This window comes from Enoplosus armatus, chromosome 19, assembly GCF_043641665.1.
Source record: "Enoplosus armatus isolate fEnoArm2 chromosome 19, fEnoArm2.hap1, whole genome shotgun sequence".
Lineage (NCBI taxonomy): Eukaryota > Metazoa > Chordata > Actinopteri > Centrarchiformes > Enoplosidae > Enoplosus > Enoplosus armatus.
Window position 1 is genome coordinate 1,897,184 of NC_092198.1, and position 10,354 is coordinate 1,907,537.

The window sequence follows — 10,354 nt, forward strand, 5'->3', positions numbered from 1 at the left end:
TTGTGTCACTTTGGCAAAATCCTGCATATTTATTAGCCCTGGTTATTAATGCGTCCTCTGATTCAGGCCCGTCTGCAGCCGCTCAGCTCGTACTGGAGCTGAAACCCCTGACGACAACTTTAATTTGGAGATTTTCTCCACATTTTCTTTTGGGGCATCAGATGACACTAGACGAGATGAGCTTAATTCACTTTTTCCATGTTTGTCCATTTGTTTTAACACTCACATGTACGCTGGTGACACGTGACTCTGAAAATAAACATCGCTGCCTGCTTCTCATTACTCTAATTGGTGATTTAGTAAGTCTATGGCAGCTGCCTACATATAAACTCATGCTGGGCTCAGGCTGAATATAAACGCCAGCTCTTCCGCTAATAGGAATCTGGCTTTGACTGGGGCTCTCCAGCAGTTTCCGTTGTCTGGCAGCGACCGAGGTTTTGAAGAATAGGAGAGATAATCTGTCCTGAAGTAAAGTCATAAACACGGTTCTGCCTTTCACCGATGCACAGGATGTGATGTAACGGTCCTCCGTCCTGTTTAAGAAAGGCTGAAATTGGTGCGGTAGTTATTTTTACCGTTCACAATGGAGTGAATATATGTTTATAATAAGTATAAATAACGTTTACTTACTTTCTTTTGTTTTGTTCCAATTTCTTCTTTAATTCTGCAGGAATTCCTCAGGAAGTTCATTTCGAAAGTAGATGACTAGGGATGTCCCGATCCTGATCCAAGTCCTTTAATGTTGTTTATCTGCCGATTCCGAACCTAAATGTTGATTAAATACGTATCTGACACATTGAAATAACGGCTGTAGCCACTCAACCTTCAAATACTGAAGGTCCCGATTCAAAACTATTAAGTTTATAAGCTTAAATTACTGATATGACATGAATGAAAGGGTAACGTGGAGAATGTGACTCCTGAAAGTGACGTGACGCGATGCGCTGAGGAGAAGACGTCCCACTCTGTTGAAACTATAGAAACTCTGATTGTAGGCTGGCGACACAGAGAGGGAGTACAGACACACAAACAGACAACAGACAAGTTTAATTTGAATCTGTCATCAAGTTACTCTCAGAATTAGCATTAATAAGTGACAGCTGATTTGATCTTGCTGCCGGCGACGTTTGTCATTTTAATGGACAGAAGCGACAGTTAGCACAAGCTGAGAAGCTGCTACCTGAATGTTGTGCTAATGAGAAAGACATTCGTTAGTGTTGGAGATTCACATTAGCATTTGCTTTCTGACAAAACACACAAGAGTTCGGTATTTTAGCCCCTGATCCCAGTCCTTAAGCTCGGTCCTCGTTTTAAACCTGAATCAGAGTCAGCTTTATTGGATTTACCTTTTTATATTGGTGCATAACAATAAACAAATAGAAAGTAAGTCAAAAACAAGCACTGCAATAAAACACTAATAACTTCTGACAATTTCAAAATATTTAATTTATTTAAGTTAATTATCGCAGATCGCCGAGTTTCAAAGACTTAAACAAAACGATCTTCGCGTGTCCAACGTACGTGCAAGTGTGCCGGTGAACTCCGACAAACACACTTCATCCCTCCAAAAACAAAAAAGACAAAGTCACGATGCTGCATTTTTTCTCGGCTACAACAGATCTGGACCATCAGCCGGAGGAGGAAGACCGCCTGCGCACTCATCCTTCATAAGCCAGCTCCTGGCCTTCAAAATGCTCCACGAAAGCCCAGATCTGTGTGTAGCCCGCTGCTTCCTGCAGGTACTCACGTATTCGCAGCATTTTGGGGTTTTTATTCTCTCGCACTGGACTGTAAAATTGTAAATTTGTAAACTGCAAACACGTGTTAATCATTAAATCTCTCAAATAGTTGACATGTGTGTGAATTCCCTCCAGCAGAAAGTCTGAGTTGATTAAGACGCAGCTATAATTTACTGTAATGTTGACTAATGTTTTCTGTTTTTCTGATTCATCAGCCGGGTTCATCTGATGACTCCTGTCTGATAGACAAGCCCGACAAAGTACAACTGCCATAATGACAATTAATATTCACGGAGAACATTTATGTTGCCAGACTCACTTTCCTGTTCCCATAAAGAAAAAACCTTCTGTCCTTTTTCATTTATCACCATCTTTGTCCTCTTTTGACCCTTTTATGTACTAAAAGGCTGCTGTTACAAGAACTTATACAGTGAAGCTCGCAGTATGTGGATGATTAGCTTTATTAGCTATTAGCTTTACGTGCACAGGCTAGCTTCAGCTAGCTAGCTAGCTGAAAAGGCTGCTGCTCGGTGTGTTTAGCCACCAGTGTTTTACGTTCAGCTAGTTAACCACACAGCCCTCCTGAAGACCTTTAGATCAATGATTTAAAGTGTGCCAAGACACATAAAATTAAAAGCTTTCCTCTTTTTACAACTGATTGGAGGTTAAAAGGTTGGTTTCTTTTTTACACTCCATTTTAATAGTATTTATGAATGTTTTTGACTTAATAACCTTTTACAGTTTTGAAACCTTTCTTCTTTTTGTACACAGAATACTTGTTGACTCATGGCTTCCTGTCAGGATATTATGAAATTACAACAGAGCGGGATTACTATTATTAAAGTTTCCTCCCACAACTTTAATGTACATAACATATATTATATAATTATATAAAACATTTCTTCTGTCGTCTTAGTTACAATATGTTATGTACAATATCTGGTAATCTTTGAGTGAAGCCTCGTGTTGAGGATGTCTTGATCAATAGAGGGCTTTAAAGGAGCACTCCACTGACTTAAAGGACAGTTTACTGTTGCATTATGGGAACTGTAGTACCCCTCACACTCTCATGTTGAGTTGCTCTGCATTTTAACTAAACGAACAAAATCAAATAAATCGTTTGAGCTACAGTTTTCCAGGTTCAGTGCTACAAAAATTGTAATACTTTCTGCTTACATCACATCACCGCTAACAGAAATCAATGAACGTTCTTTGGTTTGTTCTCCTGGTATCAATCAATCAAGCAGACGGATACCTGCGTCTTCCCTCAGATCGCAGAGAGCTCGTCCGTCAGTCGGCGTGACGACCAGCACTGTAAAAGGTTATCTGACAAAAAAAACATAAATAAATAGTATTAAAATGGAGTGTAAAAAGAAATGAACCTTTTAACCTCCAATCAGTTGTAAAAAGAGGAAAGCTTTTAATTTGACACCCTCTTGATTTTATGAGTGTAAGAATTATATATGCATGAAATATAATATACATGCATTTCATTTATTTCAGCGAAGAAGACAACTAAATTTCAGAAGTTTATATCTTCTTTTATTTTATATAAAGGACTATTTGGACTATTGTAACGTATATATGATGAAAGAAAATCATAGTTGTGTTCCTAAAAACTAAGGAAAAATCATCTGATACATTACAATAGCCACAGGAAATAGTGTGTTCAGAAGGTTTTACACAAACGTCCTGCAGGTATTACCTCCACTATTTTGATGAATTGTACAGTTAATTGTTCTGTGGGGGTCGTCAGTGGTAAAATGGGGGTCCCTTAAGAAAAGCAGCTGAATGTGGGACTTTTATCTTATTACTTTAACATAGTATCTGAGTGTAGTGGGAACAGAGCGCAGCGACGTGTTGAATCATTGACCCCACACTGAGATCTTATGAGTAAGCTGCTTTAAGAGAAAAGAGAGCAGCGGGACGACGACCGAGCAGACTTTCCATGACTCCTCGTGATGAGACGAGCGCTTCCTGCCGGGTCGGAGCAGCTTCCAGACCAGTCAGCTTCCACTCACGTCGGCCTGTTTTTGTACTCATGACATCGCAGCTGGTCTGCGGCCAAAGTCGAGATCTTTCCGTGTGAGGTTTATTGCAGCTTTGGTAGAGATGTTATCACTTTAATGTCTCCGCACACAACAATGGAAACTTTGTTGTTTTGAAGTAAAGACGTGTTAATGTGATGGAATTGAGGCTCATATGGAAAGAAAATGTCAGCTTTATTGGCCAACTATGTGAACACTTACAAGGAATTTGATTCTGGACTTCATGTTGCACACACTTCCAAAGAAGGCAGAAATAGACAAACAGCTAAAAACAAGGACAACAAAGCTGAACAAACAAATAAATATAGAACTATTATAGGTGGGAAAAGCAACAAAACCAACAACATACAAGTCTATATGCAAGTGTTTCTGTAAACTACAAAGGAATAAATATTGAATGGAATGATACAGACATGTGAAGGACAGTGTGTCTTTGAGACTTTATCATTTATAATTTGTAGGTAAGATGTGTCTGGAGTATTTAAAAGTTTCACAACGCACATTAAGGCCCACGACACTCCAGAGAAGTCTCTCAATTAAAATTCATTTAAATAAAAGTGTGGGTTTGATGATGACACGCATACTGCAGTTAAAGGACTTTATGTTTCAGATGTTTAAGGTAGAGAATTCATAGTAATTAAACAGATTTATAGAACAGTATGCAGCATGTAACAACAATATCAACTAAAATAAATGTTTTAAACACAGCTTCGAATTCTCCCTAATGAGATTTAAGACCAGCTACCAGCCGACTGTCTAGACCCCATCAGGGGGATGCTCCTGTACAACTCATAAAATAACGACGTCACGATGGGGTCTAAAAAGACTTTATATTTCTTAAAACTTTCTTTTTGTGCACAACTGAAAATAAATTAACTTTATTACTCTTTAAGCCTCTTTTTCAATTGAAGTCCTGATTGAAATCTTTGTTCTGCAGCTTGCAGAGAAAAATCTCCCCCTCGCAGCGTTACGTAACTTAATGTGCGCACTTAATAAAATCATTTCCAATACAGTAACTTCACTACATAAATCATCAGTCGCTCTCCATCCATCCAGCCTGAAGGAATCAGTCCAGCTCATCTACGTCTCCTCCATCCTAAAACTCTTTTCTTTGGAGGAGACTCATAAATGTTTCATGTAATCTCGATGAAAAGAGCAACTGTGGCGACTTTACATCACTGTGACATATATAGTAAAGTAATAAGACCCTTTGCTGTGGTTACAGGCGCTGCAGTGATGCAGTGAGTCGAAGGTTCAGCCAAGTTTGTACTTTGACTCGAACACTTTCCAGCACATGCAGACTTTGTGGAACAGCTCAGACAAAGTGGTTTACATGCAGGAAACGTTGATAATTGGCTCTTTAGTTACTGGAGAGCTGCCAAAGCAACCAATAAATTCTGACTTGTCATGCTTTGATGGGAGTTATCACCATGACTGAAACACAGCTTCAGCCAATCAGATTGCTTTATACTGCACGTTGTATTACATCATGTAGACGAAGGAGGCTCCGTGTAATCAGTCTCACTCATCCAGTCCATCGTGACCACAAACTATCTGCAAATCACGTCACACATTTAGGGGCCGAAAACTGGTAACTAACAACCGAGTTAGCTCATTGGCTAACTTGTATGTGGTGACAATACCTGTTTGATACACCTGGAATCAAACCACATAGCATTTATATCCCTTTAATGTCTGGGTAATATCAAGGAGCAGTGTGGTGGTATTTATTTTATAAACACAGACACAGAATAGTTAAGTTACATAATCCTTGACAGAAATTGTTTGCGTGTCACCTTCTTCTAACTTGGTTGAAAATTCCTGACTTGTCACTGACAAGTTCGCTTCCATTGGTTCCCAAAGTTCAGGATTAAATGCCAGAAGTGGGTGTTAAACTCAACCAGCGGTCCAGATCCTACAAAACAACGACCCTGCAGGTCTCACAGGGATATTCATCATGTTTGGAAAGCCGAGTAGATCGAAAACAACAGTCCAGCTGATCATCCTGAGCTTCACTGACAGAAATCTAATTTGTTCTGACTCCATAAAACCACCAAAACTCCAAGCAGGCAGGATGATGTATGACCAAACCTCTGTCCAATAAATGAAATATAACTTTGATTTAAAAGCCTGTGTTGGTCAGAGTCAAGCTGAAAGAGTCAAACAAAAAAGAAAATCTAACTTTTCCACTGATTTAGACCAAAGAAAACAAACTGTAGGGGCGATCACGTCCTGAGAACCAGCGCTGTTGGTCAGATCCAGGTCTTATTCAAGCTGGTCTGCGGGCCGTCCCCCTGAGATGACATCACAGGTTGGGGTTTCTGTTGGCTGCTGGAGTTCAGCGCTGAAACACAAGACTGAGAATAAAGAGCCACTTGAGGGTCTGAGTTTACAGATTCAGACTCAGAAACAGGTCAGCTGGACTGATCATCAGGGCGAACGCGTCCTCGGAGGTTCGCTGATGATGAACAAGGTCACTCTTCAGAGACAGACGCCAGAGTTAGATCAGCAGCACCAGGTGGTTCAAACCCACAGGACTTTATTTTACATTCTAGTGGAGATCACAAAGTTTCCACAGATGTCAAATATGTCTGAACACAAAACGTGTAGAATGTTTCCTGTTTGTCCTGTGATGATGTGTTTGAATAAGCAGACAGATGTGGGTTTTTTTTTTAACTCCCTCCCACAGCTCAGAGATTAAAACAGCTTTAATCAAAACTTTATTCATTATTCACGTGGAAACAACGTGGATGTGTGGTAGTGAGGAACCGCTCGGCTTCACGGAGCTTCATGGTGACTCTCGGCTCGGTGTTTATCTGTCTGACCCACATCTTTACTGTCCTGGTTCAGAGACAAAGCTGTAAAAAGACGCCGTGCTGTAGTGCAGCGTTTAGCTTCCTGCACTGTCAGTGGGGACATGTCAGAGTGTGTGTGTGTCTACCTGTACACACTCGTCTGTGTTCATCAGCGTCTCAAACTGAAGCTTTCAGGCTTGTGTAACAAGTCTCTGAGCTCGTCCTCTCCAGAGGCGGCCTGATGGAGCTCTGCCCTCTGAATGCTGCTCAGTTAAATCTACATTCAAACTGCAGAGTTGGCCGTAAAAAAGCAGCTCGCTTTACAGACATCAGCTTGTTTCCATATTATTGCGGACCACAATACACATATTAAAAATCTGTCATAAAAGAGAGGCTTACAATGTGCGTGTGGTGAGATTATCACTTTTTAATCTCCTGGGATATCTCTTGAGATCTGAGTGTGCATTCGTGACATTTTAATCCTTAACTTGCTTTTTTTATAGCCTCTAAATGTCACGCTGAATTATTCTGAGCAGAATAACTGGATCAACTCCTCCTCTCTGTTTGACGGCGACAGAGCAAAATATACAATCAGCATCCAGTCTGCCTGCTTGTGTGAAACCTCCACTGATTCCATATTTCCCTCATTAGCGTGCAGCGTGCGGGCCAGGGCCATCTGCCTCCCATTAACGGTGGCAGCCAGAGAGGCTCGACTCTCACACAGACTCAACTTACGCAGCCCATGTGAAAGCCTCTATAAAAAGTTTCCCGTTGTTACCTTTGTGTCATGGAAAGTTGTCGTTTGGAGGAGTTCGTACCAGGATTCTTTCCCTGAGCAAGCCTGCCACCTACTGGTGGAGCTGGGAACAGCAGAGGGCTCAGTGTCAGTGTCCATCAGAGGGTAAAACATGTGGATTATCAGTCAGTTTACAAAAGAAAACAGATGTTATTAGTGATTAGACAGTGAACTTAAGTGAGCTCCAGTCGTTTGAGTGATGTCAATCTTTTAATACTAGTAGAGTCACTTTTTCAAAAGGTAAACGTCTGATTTCAGATATAATTTATAAGAAATATTCAAATACAACCACATAATGTCTTGACAAATTGGAACTATTAAAAGTATGCCGAATTAGCTATTAGCAGTTCCTGTTTGCAATAGATCCATGGATGTACAGACAACTATCACTGGATCACTTTGATACTGAAGAAAACTTAAAGATGTGATGATTCTCAGGCAAGTTCTGTAAAAGGAGCGTCATTTTTCTCCGATTTTTAAGCGGACGTTGGACGTTTATTAGCGTGGACATCAGAGATAATTCAAGAGAGTAGGACAGAGTAAGTCAAACTGAATCTAAAGACGTGTATCATGACTGTGTGTTTTGTTGTTTTAGTTGCCCCAACAGGTGCACCAAAATAGTGTGTCAATCAATCAAATCAGGTAAAAAGTGAAAACACCTGTGCAGGTAAACCACGGCAGTGTAGAAGTTAGTTTCTTTTACTGAGAAGGTGGTTTTACTGGCAAAAAAAAGGAAACAATTAAGGGATTGTTTAAGGTGGACTGAAGAAATAATATGAAAGTAAGTGTTTTTCTCCACCATTCATAACTCAATTGCTTTCATAGCAGTTTTACATGAATTAATGAGATTAATTTGAGGCTCATTTGAAAGATGATGGAGGTCTAATGACCAGAGACTCCTTGTGTACTCCATCTTCAGTCATTTCTATCATGCAATCAGTAAAAAAATAAAATCACATCTTCTCACTTTTCTTTCTCCTCTGATTGGAGACTGAAAATCCTCAGAGGAGGATGTGAGTTTCTTTCTCTGCTTTTGAGATATTGTCAGATTTTCATCCAATAGAAACAACCTTTGTGGTTCGGCCTCGGCGGCTAATTGAACCCAGATGGCGGCAGCTGCACGTTCTAATGACTCATCTCCTTCGTCCAAAGGGCTCTCTTGAAATATGGTAGCGCCGGCGCTGTGTAATTGTGACATTCTTGCATTGTTTGATGTCCATGAGAATGAGCGGAGTGGTCTGCAGTGCATGTGTTGACTGAATGTACTGAACATGTGGTGCAGCTCTGCGCGCTGACAGATGATGCACTGAAGGGCCAGTGTTTGGAGTTAGGAGGTCTTTGGAGGAAATATTTTGCCTCTGCGGTGGTGTTTATATTCTGACAGGCTCTGGTACACTCTCAGGGCTGAGCGATGAGCCCCGCTGGTCCAACATGGTGGCTTTGATCTGTGGGATCTGCTCCCTCCAAAATAATCCAAACTCGCCTTTCTTTCAGAGAAAGTGAGAGTTTCACACTTTGTTTTTTCGAGCTTGGCACCCTGAACAGAGTAGAAGTTTGTTTTTACTTTATGGCACAAATTCTAAGGAAGAGAACCAGTTTTAATAATAAGCGGTGCAAACGAGGAATATGACTTAGTGGGTTGTTGCATCAAAATCCAAATAGATTATTTTCAGCCATGCTAGTGACCCTCCGCTGTCGGTCTGTCGGTCTGTCGGTTGATCCACCACTTTGGTCCAGACTGAATTCTCTCAACATATATGAATTTAAAAATTGATTTATGACCAAATTCCTGCAGAACTAATGACACCAGTTAGCAAATGCTAGCATGCTAACATGTTAAACTAAAATGATATACATGGTGAAGAATTTCTGCTCAACATCAGCGTGTTAGCATTGCCATTTTGAGCATGTTAGCATTAATGTGAAGTCTTTAGCTCTAAAGACTCTGTGCCTAAGGATAGCCCCATAGAGCCGCTGGCATGGCTGAAGACTCTTAGTGGTGAAGTTACTACAAAGAAAACAAGACTAATAACTTCCTGCAGCTTTAATAAACTGGAGGCATCATATTATCAAATGGTGAGAATTAACCTCCATTAACAGGTCAGATATTTTCAGTTTGTTCCTTCGTCCAGCAAAGTCAAGTGATGCAGCTTTAAAGACACCAGTTCCTAAATCTAAGCTACGCTAGGCTACGGTACAGTTCACAGATCCCAAACTGACAACAAATGCCGACTCACACGACTCGTACCGACTCGAACTCTTGAGAAAAGGCGACCTGCAGGGAGTTGTGCACCGCGAACAGAGGTCAGCTGTAATGAGGCAGAACGTCTGAGGCCATAAAAAGCCGGAGAGCAGATAAACGCCGGCGGTATCGATCCCACCTGCTTCTCACGTCCACATGTGGGTCAAATATTCTGGGCTCGTTCTCTCGACTGGAAAGTTCAAGCTGTCCATCACGGCAGGATCTTTCAAGTTATGGCGCTGTGTCGTTAATGTTTATGCCTCCATCACTTTGATTGTCGCAGGGATTTATTGTGCTGCTGTACCATTAGGCAGCATACCTGCTTTATTATGCAGATTTATGGGCTTCGAGTGCTGCTCATGCTCCTGCTTGTGTTTCATTTTGTCACGGTCACAGTCTGATTAGAGCGACTCAGAGGTTAATGTCCACAGAGTAAATCTTTCACACTGATTGTTTAGTGATGTTTTAAACTCTGTCGTTATTCTGATGAGGGCTAAGAGACTGTTACTGTCACAGCTGGTTCTCCACCTGGGGGTCGGGACCCCTCCGGGGGTCACAGAAAGACTTGAAGTGGGTTACAAGATGAAATATATGTCTCACAAGTTTTCAGTCCTGTTTCCATGTTTGTTTGTTTACGAGCAGAATATCTCAGGAACCTCAGATTTTAGCTCAGTGGAGCTAAGTTGGAGCAGGCAAGTGGCAACCGTCACAGCTGACTGTAAGAGGCTAAAACA